Source organism: Lampetra planeri, chromosome 31 (genome assembly GCF_965212315.1).
Source record: "Lampetra planeri chromosome 31, kcLamPlan1.2.h2, whole genome shotgun sequence".
In the NCBI taxonomy this organism is placed as follows: Eukaryota; Metazoa; Chordata; class Hyperoartia; order Petromyzontiformes; family Petromyzontidae; genus Lampetra; species Lampetra planeri.
The window spans coordinates 2,101,741-2,116,495 of NC_136137.1; the positions used below are offsets into that span (position 1 = coordinate 2,101,741).

General features: G+C 48.9%; 1 long non-coding RNA gene across 1 annotated transcript; it reads left to right on the plus strand.

Annotated features, from left to right (window-relative positions):
- The first annotated feature begins 2,926 nt into the window (after positions 1-2,926).
- On the plus strand, positions 2,927-13,380 carry LOC144729079 (uncharacterized). Its single transcript, XR_013587626.1, has 2 exons — positions 2,927-5,509; positions 12,075-13,380. It is a non-coding gene; the product is annotated as an uncharacterized LOC144729079 (long non-coding RNA).
- Positions 13,381-14,755: the final 1,375 nt, after the last annotated feature.

A 14,755-nucleotide genomic window follows, 5' to 3' on the forward strand; every position in this document is an offset into this window, starting at 1 on the left:
AGAGAGAGACATAACAAAGACACGGAGACACATAGACAGACACATAAGCAGAGAGAGATAACACAGAGAATAACGTTCGAATTTCAAGACTCATAATACACGATCCATGTACCCAGCATACATTTTGTAAGTTTGAAAATCATTGACAGTTGACCACCAATGAGAATTTTTTTTAATTTTGTTGAAACATTAACGAGTCCTAACCACGTAGCCCATGGACCACACGTGGCCTGGCCGCATGCAGGCCGCTGCCAGTGTCCGCAGGACTTTGTTGCAAACACAGAACAGCAACCACTGCAGTTTGTCTCGCAGAAACACCAGATGCAGCGTCAGCCGTCTCACGAGCGAGAGTCGATACACACACAGCAAGTTCATCATTTAGTATTTTGGCCCTTGAATCAATATTTTACAGCACTTTTAGAGTATTTCTAGATTTGAAGCTTTCGTGACTGCAAGAATTCATACTCTTAGTTCTTTCGGTAAAGTCACGTAGGTAAAAAAATGAAATTAAAATTAATAACAATAAAATCACGACGTTTCGGAGGCAACACAAGCCCCCGTCATCAGGCAGAGACTTGTGTTGCCTCGGAAACGTCGTGATTTTATTGTTTTATTTTTATAAATTTTAATTTCATTTTTTACCTACGTGACTTTACCGAAAGAACGAAGAGTATACTTTTAAAGTAGTTTAACCTAGATTTTTTCATATCGGTGCATGGTGGTTCTCATTGTTCTGCGAGTCTAGAACAGTGGGGTACTACGTCACTGACGTGGACTCGTTGAAAAACCAGGGGTGGAGCGGTGGTGGCACAGTTGCAATGCATTGGACGATCAACGTGAGATCGGTTGCTGTCCACGGCTAACAGCAGTGTCGAGTGTTTATCTGAACCAATTGTGGTTCTCATTCACCAACCCACACTTACCAGCATGGTGAAGTATGGTCAAACAATCCCATAACTAACGCGGCACGGGAAAGCCTTCACGTAAAAGTGTATTGAGATGATAATTTTTATTCCAGTACTTCAAAAAAATATAAAGTGTGCCTTTATAGTGTATCGGTTGGAAACTTTTCTCACCCAAAGTCATAAAAAAATCAGAAGACACAGCAGAAGCATTTATTAACGGTTCATTGAAGAAACACGTGCATTCAGCGAGACCGCTGAAGTCCAATGCGTCTCTAATGGACATCTGTAAGAACAAAAGCGCTTCATAGGTCATCGTATTTCTCCAGGAAAAAAATATTAAGATTCTGATTTTGGAGTGGCGAGGTGTCCACATTGATCGGGAGACTTAGCCGCCCGTCAGACCGCCTGTGCGCAAGTTCCTGTGGACTCGGATGTCACAACATGGGGATGATGCAACAGGGGGTTGATGCAATTTCCGCTCTCCGTCCTGTCTCGCGGGAACAGCAGTGGCTGGGTGGGTGGTGGTGGTGGCTGGGTGGGTGGATGGATGGTGGTAGTGGGTGGTGGTGGTGGGTAGTGGTAGTCGTGGTGGTGGTGGGTGGTGGTGGGTGGTAGTGGGTGGTGGTAGTGGCTGGGTGGTGGTGGTGCATGGTGGTGGTGGTGGCTGGGTGGATGGTGGTGGGTGGCTGGGTGGTGGTGGTGGTGGGTGGGTGGGGGGTGGATAGGGGGTGGACTAGCTTGTCTTCCCTATGAGTCAGTTTCCAGCGGTCGTGTGAATCCCATTGCATCTCCACGCGTGCGCGGCGCTTGTAATGCGCACTCGGCGTGTTGACCTGCCTGACGCGCACTGCACTGGCTCACGCGTGTGGCCCAACTGCACGACAGCTGGCCCACACGCGTTCAGGACAAAGTTAAAGATGTAGGGCTGGGGGGGGGGGGTCATCATTGCGGTCGTAAATTCACGAAGTTGGCCGCTTTTTAGTTTGGCGATGTAAGTCAACCGGTTGGAACTTGCGACTCAGACGGAGATGGTTTTGTTCACTTTTCTCGACGAGGGAGGAGGAATGCTCACGAAACAACAGCGGTGGCGGACGAGGCGGTAAAGGACGGGAAAACAACAACAGATCAAATCAATAAAACCTTCACGGGGGGGGGGGGGCGGTGGGGTGCCGTGTTCCCACGAGCCACACCAACCCGAGCAACCTTCCCTGGGGCCACCCTAAGCCGCCCTGACCCGCCGACGAGCATGCTTGGCGACGTACGGCGCGAAAGAAGTCGAGCATACATACACACACGCACGCGTGTGTGTATGTGTGTGTTTGTGTGTGTTTGTGTGTGTTTGTGTGTGTTTGTATGTGTGTATGTGTGTGTTTGTGTGTTTGTGTGTGTTTGTGTGTGAGTGTTTGTGTGTTTGTGTGTTTGTGTATTTGCGTGTGTGTGTGTTTGTGTGTGTGTTTGTGTGCATTTGTGTGTGTGTTTGTGTGTTTGCGTGTGTGTGTGTTTGTGTGTGTGTGTTTGTGTGCCCCATGCGGCGCAACACGCGGCGCAGTTGCGCGCGCGTCGCCGAAGCGTCGCGAACAGAAGAAGATAAAACCCCAAAATCATCACTTCGGCCAGGAGGGCGGTAGGGGGGTGGCGGCGGCGGTGGTGGCGGTGGTGGCGGTGGCGGTAGGGGGGTGGTGGTGGTGGTGGCGGTGGTGGTGGTAGCGGTGGCGGTGGTGGTGGCGGTGGCGGTGGTGGCGGTGGTGGTGGTGGTGGTGGCGGTGGCGGTGGCGGTGGCGGCGGTGGCGGTGGTGGTGGCGGTGGTGGCGGCGGTGGCGGTGGTGGCGGTGGTGGCGGTGGCGGTGGTGGTGGTGGCGGTGGCGGCGGTGGTGGTGGCGGTGGCGGTAGGGGGGTGGTGGTGGTGGTGGCGGTGGTGGTGGCGGTGGTAGCGGCGGTGGTGGCGGCGGTGGTGGTGGTGGCGGTGGCGGTGGTGGTGGCGGTGGCGGTGGTGGTGGTGGTGGCGGTGGTGTCGCTTTTCTGCAATGCGCCGTTCCGTGCCAGCGGCCGGGGACTTCACTCCGCCCCACCCTGAGCACTCGTGGCGCCCCTTTCATGTGTAACAGGAGGGTCGTCGCGTTCGGCGCCGGCGGCCCATCCAATCTGAGATAAAAGTCTCTGCGTGGAGTGCCCCATCCCCACGTCGTCCCCACGGCTACCGTTGCCGTGGCGATTGGCGAGAGGAGGAGGAGGAGGAGGCGGTGGCCGCGGCGGCAGCACCTGAGGATTGGCCTCGGCTATCGAATGCTAAATGTTTGAAATTCCCGTCGGGTGATTGCAATGTTAAAGCTTGTGTTGTGCCTGCTTTGTTTGAACTCTCAGAGCGTTTGCTTGATGAGAGTTGCTGCCCGCTAAATGGGATAAAAAAAAAACCCCAGCTCCCATGTCAAGCTCAAAGCTGGTTCATTTGTCACACACTTCTAGAACATGTTCAGGGTCCGCAGAGAGTGACCTCCCTCCAGCCAGGGGTCAGTCTCTCTGCCCTCTCTTTCTGCCCTGAAGAAGGGCCGTTGCTCAAAACGTCAGCCTACTAGATATTGTTTATTTTTGTTGCGTCGACGGCTGTCACGTGATGGGTGACAAAAGAAGAGGTCGCTGCTATATGGACTGTACACCGTCTCTGCGTTCGCTCCGGGTGATTTTAATGTCCCGGTTTTCCCCCCTGTGTGTATCAGCTTGCCCCTACAATTTCAGGTCCACGAGAACTTGGGCCTCTGCTTCGTCCCTCTCGCTTCTCCACTTCGGAATTGCCTCCCATCGCCTCTTCATTCTCGAACTCTCGCGATAACCTCGCTAATGTCAAGACACAGCGTCGCACTCGTATCTATTGACAGTGTTGGCAGTGCTGTGTGTTGCTGGTCGCTTTTCCGTTGTTGGTCCTTTCGTGCCTGAGCGCAGCAACTGCGTGAAAAAAAGAAACTAACGTTGTTTTGACTTTCTCATGGTTCGTTTGAGAGCTGATGCTTACTCACTGAAAATAACGATGTCGTGTCAAAGCTAATTTGTCCACTTCCTCAAATGATTTCCTCACGGCAGCCGCACAGCGCAAGCTACAGCTCCAAGTCGGTCAATTTCTCTACTCCCCCCCCCCCATCTCTGTGTGCTCTGATGTAGGACCATTGTCTGAAACGTCAAACCCTTTAGATTTGTTTCTGTTACGGTAAAAACCTTGTTTGCGTCTCTAACATTTTACGTCGTGTCGCCAATACGTCGTCACTTTATTATGAACACGATACCCGATTTGCGTCGCCTCAACCCCACAGACTCACGTCGCTGACTGCATCTTCGTCGTGCGTCTGTACTCCTTATCCGTCACCTCTCAGCCTTCGCCTCCAACACCACCACCACCACCTACCCCGTAAACCGCTTTCATTTCACGTCGCTTCGATATGCCTCGCCGCACCCTTCAGCAACGCACCCTCCCGACGTAAACCGGAGTATTACTGTACGAGCTGTAATTCCCCCACTCCCCCCACCACCTCCGATGAGCGCGGTTGGCTACGTACGGCGCGAAAGAAGTTCAACGTGCGCACACGCGAGACGGTGTCTCGTGATGAACGTGGGTGACGTTTTGCGATGCGCGAGAACGGAAGCGGAGCTGGGGACGCGCGCCGAGAGAGACGCGTCACCAGGCGAGGCTTACTTGAATGTATAATTACCTGCCGGAGGGGGTGGAACGATGCGTCGAGTCACCATCGATGCTTGCGTCAATTCCCCGTATCAGTCCATGAGCCGAGGGCAGACATTGGCACCAGCCGAGGTGCCAACGTAATATTGATACGGCCAATTGGAGCGGAGCATTTGATAACTCCCCCGTCACCGTTTTCAAGCGGTGATCACGGAGTAATTCACTGTTGTTGGTCACTGCGAGAAGCCGTGACCACTAAAGTTGAGCCACCTCACGTGGTGCCGGCAAGGGAGATATCTCGCCCGGCTTCGTGGACTATTTGTTGTTTGCAATGGGCCCGTGTCACCCCTCTGTGGTGTATTATCGCACTCCACGTCGCTCCCTGTGGAGCACAAGGCCGCAACAAGGCCACGCCATGCCGGGCGGTCTTTGAGCAGCTTTCTCTGCTTCACCCCAAGACAGGCCCAAGGTCGTTAGTTAGTCTTGAGTAGAACGTCGTTTCATCTAATGGACAACTTGGGCCGTCGTGGACGTCTGGCACATGGCACGTACGTCCCGGGCTCCAATCGTGATGTGGTGCTTTGGATCCAGGAGACGCCATTTCACCTTTCCAATGTCCCTCTGAGGGCTTTGATTGGAGAGGCTCATTCTGCCGGTCTCGTGGCTAGGTGCCTCCTGGTGGTCCCGTACTAAATATGTTCTTGTTGCAGTTTCCATAACAATTCAGTTTTTTTTTTCGGTGTGGGGTTGTTAGCCAGATGCCCAACACCCAACCTGGAGGACCAGGGGTTGTCCATTTAATCTGACCTCTACCCTTTGACCAGCAGTCCGGCATGGTTGGACCTGCTGGGAGCCTCAGGCTCCCGCCGGCTTTGCTCTCTGAGTCATGGAGGCACACAAGCTTCTCTACACACGACAAGGCGACAACCCGTGCGAGGTGCCCCCCGTGTTTTAAATTAATAAAATTGATTCTTCAATGACATCTTGAATGCAATCGTAGGGGGGGGGGGGGGGGGGGGAGTGGTAGTCGATCATTCCGCCCATGTCTGTTCTCCTGTGAGTGGCGGTGGTGCAGTGGTTAACACTCACTGCTCTGAAACCTGAGTTTGATTCCTGGCCACAGCGATAACATCCGTGGTGAGTGACAGCTAAACCTGTCCTGCCCCCCCACCCCATTCACCAAACCACATTGGCCATTTGAATATGGTGGAGTATGGTCAGACAACCTCCATGACCGATGCAAGCATGGGGGGTACCCTCACCCAGCAGTAAACAGAAGTGTGTAGATAATGTACAATCCTGATTTAAAGCTTTCGTGACTGCAGTGATTCATATTCGTGGTTCTTTCGGTAAAGTCACGTAGAAGGGAAATAATAAAATAATAAAAATATTAAACAATAAAATTCTCACGACGTTTCGACTGCAACACAAGCAATCGTCATCAGGTGTGAGAATTTTATTGTATTATAATTTTATTATTTTATTATTTCCCTTCTACGTGACTTTACCGAAAGAACCAAGAATATAACGCAGTAGTTGCCTTCCCGAAGAACACCGCGTTATGTGAAAGTCGTGTTACAATAAACAATATACAACACAGGGTAAAGCACGGTCCGCGATAACGCGTGAGATGCGTACGCAGGCTGAACAAAGACTGAGGCGCGTGGGGAGCGTCTAGAAGCATCCAGCAGTATCCCACTGCCTTGTGTGATGACGCTACGTCGAGGCAGCCGTGCAACGGCTGGCTCCGACTCGCGCGACGTCGTTCCGTTCACTCGATCGCGTTCTATCCAATTCGCGTGCGCGTGATACAAAACGTGTTCCCGATAATACGTTCGTCGCGTTTCATCCAATCCGCGTCATGAAAACAACACGGCCGTTATAGGAGAACAGACTGCGTATATTTTATTTTCACTCTAGGTCACTTTACGCACTGTTCCGCAGGATGTGAAAGTGAGAAATTTCACGTCCGCATGCCGCGGTCACGGACACGCAATGGTAACGCAATTACCAGGCGAATCATTAATTATCTCGGAATAAACTCGACAAAAGCTCTCCCCCCACCGCGGTTGTCGCGACCGTAGAGCGACAGATGGGCTTGCCCACTCCGCCATCAAGGCGATGTCTTTCGACGTGAAGGGAGGCAACAGTTGGATCCCAAACGCTCAGCGCCTCTCAAAGACTCTCACCGCTCGAGCAACAGCAGCAGCTGTCAAACGGCGCCCCGTGTGTTCAAGTCGCCCGCCACTCCACGCCCGCTCGCTTTCAATTGAACAAAGTACGGGCAGAGATCGCGCCCAAAAAGGTGTTGTGACTCGGCGCTTCATTTCTCAGTCGAGGTGTTTCGGAACGCTGCGAGGCTGTCTCGGAGCCCGAATTATCGGCGTAAGGCACTACCACTAGAAGCAGAATATTTATTTATACTGGAGGAATCCGTTGAGCGATTAAGTGATTTTTCACAGATCTCCAATAGAGTACAAGGCACGCCTATTCACGATAATCCTATATTATTGCACCCAGTATTCCTATAATCAAACGCAGATGTTTATTAAAACTAAATGCATGGACTCACCACTGCTCTCAGTGTGATTTAGGTGATGTGGATGCGGCGTTCCAAAATAGTTCCCGGAACAGGGTTCTGGTTTGTTCCTGCTGAAGTTAAGCACCGCTGGTATTTCAGAAGTCGTACATCCCGGCAAATATGTGTCTGGGGCAACAGCGTCGAATGACGCATGGCTTTTATTTTTTTAAAGAGTCAAAATACCGCGGAGGACATCACATCTTAAATCTCCTGCCCCGGAGTCATCACGCATGCGTGGACAGCCCTCACCCTGAGTCCACACTGGCCACTGCAGGTTGTCATTTAACCGCGAGTGGCTGTCTCCAACATGGGTGGAAAAAAACCCGATTTTTCCAGCGGCAGGCATCGGGGTTTTTTTTTTAATACAATTAAACCCGATTTTTGGGAATTAAAACCTGGTTTAATGAATACGAAACTCGGATAGGCTTATATTCTCAGGTTTTTTCGGTAAAGTCACGTAGGTAAAACATTAAAAGTAATGAAAGTAAAATAAAACAAAACAAAAATAAAAATAAAAATTCACGACGTTTCGGAGGCAACACAAGTCTCCGTCATCAGGTGGGACCGTCACAGCCAGATTAGCTGCATCAAGTGAAGCAATGATTCAAAATGTAATCCCTTATAAGCAAGTTGAAGGGGGGGAGGAGAGGGGGGGGGAGTTCATCAGAATGTGGTAGCCAATGAATGGAACGTATCGGGAGGGAGGGGGGTGGGAGGGGGAGGGAGCCAACAAAACATTTGGCGACGGCTTGGACGTGGCTGCTGCGCACGCCAACACAATGGGCAGAAAGGGGGGAGGGGAGGTCTGATACACATGATAGAACAAAGGAACGAAAATGCCCATGTTTATACCAATGCAGGCTGAAAAATGAAGAGAGTACTGTTAAAAATAACTGGGGATGTTAACACTCGGTGAAGTAAATTAAAATAGTGCCTGTCAGATAAGATGGTCCAAAAAGTGTAATTAAGTCTTTTTTGCGTGGTTAATAACATCTTTCCAGTGATTACTGAGTTTGTACCCATCATCACGGTTGAAATTATGTCTGTGTTTGTATATTTGTATGGCTTCGTGTACAAACCTTTGATGGTAGCCAGGAGGCTTGCAGAGAACCTTGGTCTCGGAAAAGACAATATCATGAGAGCCCGCCGAGTTGTAGCAATGATCGGCAACGGCCGAAGAATCAGTTCTGCCGTGTTTCAGATCTGACTTGTGCTCGCGGACACGATCAGCAACATGACGTTTTGTTTCTCCAATGTAGCAATCACCACAAATGCAACTCAATTTGTAGACTCCAGGATACTGTAAGTCAGGAACGACATCCTTCACAGATGGAATCAGATCACGGATTTTATGCACTGTGCTGAATCGGACTTGGATCTTATGTTTGTTTAGAATTTTGGAGATCTTTTTGGTCACGCCTGCTATGTATGGTAACGTGATAGTTTTGGTCGGAGTTTCATGTGGTTGTTTCTGTGTGGTGGGAGAGACAGCTTGGCGGATAGTACGGTCAGAGTATCCGTTCATCCTGAGGGCCCGATGTACATGTCTTAATTCATCAGTCAGGTGGTGTTGGTCAGAAATGCCATGGGCTCTGTGGTATAGCGTTTTGATGAGAGAATTCTTTTGAGATGGGTGGTGGTGGGAATCCGGTTTCAGGTAGGAATCTGTGTGGGTGGCTTTCCTGTAGACAGAATGTCCCAAGGATCCGTCAAGCCTCCTCTTAAACAGAATATCCAAGAATGGTAGTTTACCGTCTTTCTCCACTTCCATGGTGAATCTGATAGATGGGTGTCTAGAATTGATGTGGTCCAAGAAGTGGTTCAATGCTGGGAGGCCATGTGGCCAGATGACGAAAGTGTCATCCACATATCTCTTCCACAGGGAAGGACGCAGGGTGGATGTCTGGATGGCGTCTGATTCAAACTTTTCCATGAAAATGTTGGCTATAACTGGTGACAAGGGGGAGCCCATAGGGGTACCCTCATTCTGTTTGTAGAAGGTGCCATTCCAGGTAAAATAGGTGTTGGTGAGGCAATGCCTAACCAGCGCAGGTACATCAGAATTCAATCCCTGTTGGACTAAGTCCTCAATTATTGTTAGGGTGTCCGGTACTGGGACTTTGGTAAACAAAGATACTACATCAAAGCTGACGAGAATGTCATCAGGAGATAGTACCATGTCCTTAACCATAGAGACTAATTGGGTTGAGTTGAGTACTGCCGAAGAGGTCTTGCCTGTGAAGGGGAGCAGAGTATCTGATAGAAAACGGGCTAGTTTGTACGTCGGAGAGTTTATCGTCGACACGATGGGTCGTAGCGGGGTGCCTTCTTTATGGACGGTCCCACCTGATGACGGAGACTTGTGTTGCCTCCGAAACGTCGTGAATTTTTATTTTTATTTTTGTTTTGTTTTATTTTACTTTCATTACTTTTAATGTTTTACCTACGTGACTTTACCGAAAAAACCTGAGAATATGAATCATTGCAGTCACGAAAGCTTCAAATCTAGAATCGGATAGGCTTAGGCTGCTTTCTCGTCGGTGCTGCTATCGTACTCGGGGCCGTGGTAGTCGTAGAATGCGGCGGGCAGGTTGGTCTTGATGGACACGAGCTTCTCCTCCACAATCGTGGCGCCAGTGAGTTCCTTCGCTTGGAATGGATGAAGCCCATCGTTGAGAAGTTGGCGAAGTGCGGTTCTGCAATTAGAACCAATTAAACCGGATTTCTCCCAATCTCAGATGATCGGGTTTAATATAAAAAGACAATTAAACCCGATTGTAAAAAATCCGACTGTGCCTCCCTTGGTCTCCACGCAGCCGCGGGGGCTGTGCCGTGTGTTGGTGTGCCGCGTGCTTGCGCGCCACCTCGCGCAACGAGCTTGTAATTGCCAACGCTTCGCGGTGATTGCTCCCCCCTTGGCTTCCTCGGACTGCTCACAAACATCGCACGAACGCTGGGGGGCGAGGGCATCTTGAGCATCATCGCCAACAACACAGACCGGGGTGGTTGTAGTCGCGCACGCACGCACGCGTGTTCGGCCAGTGGGCTCACAGCCGTACAGCTGACACGTTGACTGTGAAAATTGAAGTAAATAAACGTCTGATTAATGATGTACTCGTGAAACAAGCAACTTGGGCAATCCCCAGTCATTGGGGCCGTACTTGTACCGCGCCGGTCAGCGCGATTTGGTAGAGAAGAGACTTGCACAGGGACCGGTTCAGATATCACACGCCACTGATGATAGCCGTGGCAGGGGATCAACCCCCGTTGGCTTAGCGGTGCGCAAACGGCTGTGCCACCACTTAACCTCCCCCCCTCCCCTCCGAGAAAGAAAACCAACTTGAATTTGTAGCAATAGTTTGAAAGTTCAGCTCATTTGGGCTTTCATTATTCACATGTTGAGAGAAAATGATTGGACCAAATCTCGATTTAAAGCTTTCGTGACTGCATGGATTCATATTCTTGGTTCTTTCGGTAAAGTCACGTAGAAGGGAAATAATAAAATAATAAAGATAAAACATAACATAAAATTCTCACGACGTTTCGGCCACAACGCAAGCAGCCGTTGTCATCACATCGCAGGACCGTGTTGGTGTACGTGTGCTTTTTCTGCAATATTTTGCTGTCTTTTCTCGGATTTTCTGTTTGTATATAGTCACTTTAAGATGTTTTCTTGTTCATGTTTTTTTTGTTTGTTGCGGTTGCACCCGATTCAAGAGCCGAATGGCTCACAGGGCTATACCTAATACATGAAACTTGATAAATGAACTTGAACTTTTACACCATGAGATCTCTTTTACCAGTGGCAAAATATAATGGTAGGTTTTTACCCTTTTAACTGGTACAAAACTGACACCTTTATTCAAGGCATCATGTTTGCAATGACCACAACACAAGTAGTCAACAAAGCAAACAAAAAGAAGCAACTCTGATAAGAATAATAATATGCACTGTCCTTGAAGTTGATTGGCCCACACCCGAGACGGCTTTCTTTAGAGCCTAGTCCCCATTGGTGTAGGGCCAGATGACCCCAGAAGGCGTACAACTCAAAAACATAAAGGTGTCAGTTTTGTACCAGTTAAAAGGGTAAAAACCTGCCATTATATTTTGCCACTGGTAAAAGAGATCTCATGGTGTAAATGTTTACCCGAACTCTCAATACTCTGATATTGCAATGTTTTTGAGTTGTACGCCTTCTGGCGTCATCTGGCCCTACACCAATGGGGACTAGGCTCTAAAGAAAGCCGTCTCGGGTGTGGGCCAATCAACTTCAAGGACAGTGCATATTATTATTCTTATCAGAGTTGCTTCTTTTTGTTTGCTTTGTTGACTACTTGTGTTGTGGTCATTGCAAACATGATGCCTTGAATAAAGGTGTCAGTTTTGTACCAGTTAAAAGGGTAAAAACCTACCATTATATTTAGCCACTGGTAAAAGAGATCTCATGGTGTAAATGTTTACCCGAACTCTCAATACTCTGATATTGCAATGTTTTTGAGTTGTACGCCTTCTGGCGTCATCTGGCCCTACACCAATGGGGACTAGGCTCTAAAGAAAGCCGTCTCGGGTGTGGGCCAATCAACTTCAAGGACAGTGCATATTATTATTCTTATCAGAGTTGCTTCTTTTTGTTTGCTTTGTTGACTACTTGTGTTGTGGTCATTGCAAACATGATGCCTTGAATAAAGGTGTCAGTTTTGTACCAGTTAAAAGGGTAAAAACCTACCATGAACTTGAACTTGATAAGCGACGGCTTGGGGAGGCCTTCATCCAGCAGTGGATTGATCATGGCTGACGATGATCTTCCCTACAAACGCAAATGCTGTAGTGCGTGCGCGCGTGTGTGTGTACGGTAACAGCACTTGCCCCAACAGCCTTTGAAGGCTACACCGGGGATCTTTGTCTCTGTACGACAACCCAGGAGGGCCGTCATGCGAAATCCTCGTCGAGTGCTCTGCTGGGTCTGGGCCGTGGCGGAAGGGAGCGAGTGAAGAAGGCCCCCGCGAGGTGGCAGTCACGGCGCAGCCTCTCTCCCAAAGCCGCCAGTGTGCCAGAGGTCACACGGTCGTGAGCAGGATCAGGGCGAGCTTGCGACAACACCACTGCCGCTAGCATTCAATGAGGCCAAAGCGGTCGCGCTCATGTAACTCGTCCTGACCATGTAAAGAAGTTGGCACCGCTCATTGCTGTGGCTCACAGACCACAACATTCATTCAGATATCATAGCGGGTGGCCAGAAATTCCTCTTGTCGGTGCCATTTGAGGTGGCGTAACTTCGGTGGTTCTGGTTTCTTTATGTGGCCAAGAATAGTGAATGATGTGGCCACCTTTCGATTTAAAGCTTTCGTGACTGCAGGGATTCATCTTCTTGGTTCTTTCGGTAAAGTCACGTAGAAGGGAAGTAATAAAATAATAAAAATAAAACATAATAAAACAATTCTCACGACGTTTCGGCCACAACACAAGCAACCGAAAGAACCAAGAAGATGTGGCCACCGGTTGAAGTTGGTGCTTGTTAAGCAATTCACTGGACCTCTGTGAAAAAGAGCTTCATAGTCAATCGGATTTCTCCACGATGATGAAAGATTCTGAATCACTTGTATTCGCCGTATAAATTAAATTGGTACGAATGACGTTTTGCTACCTTAGGTAGTGCCAATTTCTTCTGTGGCCCATGGACTGCGTTAACTTGTGTGCATAGCTGCATTTAGGGATAAAGAAAATGTTACATGATCAATGACTCGATTTAAAACTGGGTGGGCGTGGTGGGCAGCAGAGGGCAGAGAAACAATGTCCGTTGTTGTACGGTACTTCCACGCACCTCTTTCTATGTTCTCTGCCTTCATCAACCCGCAGTGACCAGTGTGGTGAAGTATGGGCAGATAACAACTTCTACGGCATAGGGAGGCCCTCATCCAGCAGTGGAATAAAAAAAACAGCTCTACGAGTGCGCTTGGGTGCCACTAGACATTCATTTGCAAAACTTAAGTTTCGGTTTTCAACACACTCTGCTCTCACATGGTTAGCAATTATTCTACCTACGTGACTTTACCGAAAGAACCAAAAAGTATTAATTCCTGTAGTCACGAAAGCTTGAAATCAAGATTGTTACTTTTGATGTAAAAGTCACCTCCTGCAAATGTAATGATCTAATCCAGTCTTCTTCATTGCATGGCCCCTGGTGGCCTTTCGTGCGGCCCACGACAATAAACAAAGAGTGAAAACACCCCCATCATCATCATCGTGCTGCTGTCAAACCCCCAATGGTTTCAAATGTGTGTCTTATCGGCGAAAGTGGCTCCACTCTGAAAACTAGTGAAGAACACTGCTCTAATTGGTTCATATTTTCAGCTGTCTCTGGATCCTCCTCCTCCTCGTCTCTGTGTCTGTGCCTCTCTACCGTGTTGACTGTGATGCATTATTCCACTCCGCCGAGCAACCGGTAAATATGGAGGTATTCATCTTCTTGGTTCTTTCGGTAAAGTCACGTAGGAGGGAAATAGTAAAATAATAAAAATAAAACATATTAAAATAATTCTCACGACGTTTCGGCCACAACGCGAGCAGCCGTCCTCAGGTGAAGAACAGGTCTGTCTACGTGACTTTACCGAAAGAACCAAGAAGATGAATCCCTGCAGTCACGAAAGCTTTACATCGAAATTTATGGAGGTATTGTTTTTAAACACAATGCTCCGGTTTAACGGGCGATCGAATACAACCCAGGCGGCGTGACCTTGGAAATAACAAAACTTGAATTTTTAGTGGCACGCTAGCTGCACGCCCTTCGGGGGCCATGAGTTGTCTTTTGCAAACAAAGCCAGTTGAAAATACAGCACAAAAGCAGGTAAATAAACGGGTAAACAAGGCACGCGATTTGGTCTACGGACTCGTCAGGGTGCCCTTGAGAGGTGGCAAGTGTTTTGTTTATCCGTGCAAAGGTTTACATTTTGAAATACCTGCGTACGTTTTTTTTAATTTTAATATATTGCCACGATGCATGTTCTGCTTCTGGTCATCTGCTAGGGTTTCGGAATGAATATCGTGACCCCGGGGAGCCATGGTAATTCGGGTCCCACTTGCGCCTGCACAGCCTTAGCATGGCCAGTGTGAGCGAACTAACTAAGCGATAACCTTTTCAAATGACTAGGTTTATCATCGTTACTCCCCCCCGCCCCCGAGCGATAGCCACGGGTGAAATGTCTCCGGTCCAGAGCAATGAAATGTCATAGCGAGAGGTGGCACAGTGCAACAAAAGCACTGAATTAAACACTGGAGATGTGAATTAGAATGGGAGGGAGAAAGGGTAAGCAGTACGTGGGTAAAGATACCTCCGCATTAGCGCGGTTGGCTACGTACGGTGCGAAAGAAATTCAACATACATACAGTTCAAAGCTTACACGAGCAAAGCAGAATCCAGCCCTAGCAGTGGTGTGCCAACGGGATGTTTACTGATGTTTACCAGAGGTAATGCATTCAATGTTTTAGTATTAACGTAGGGCTGTATTTAAAAAGCTTGAAATTTCTTGACAAACGCTCCTTGGGAAGTTTCTGCTGTAGATGCGCCTCTGAGCCCAACGTGAACCAACTGACCGATCATCCGAG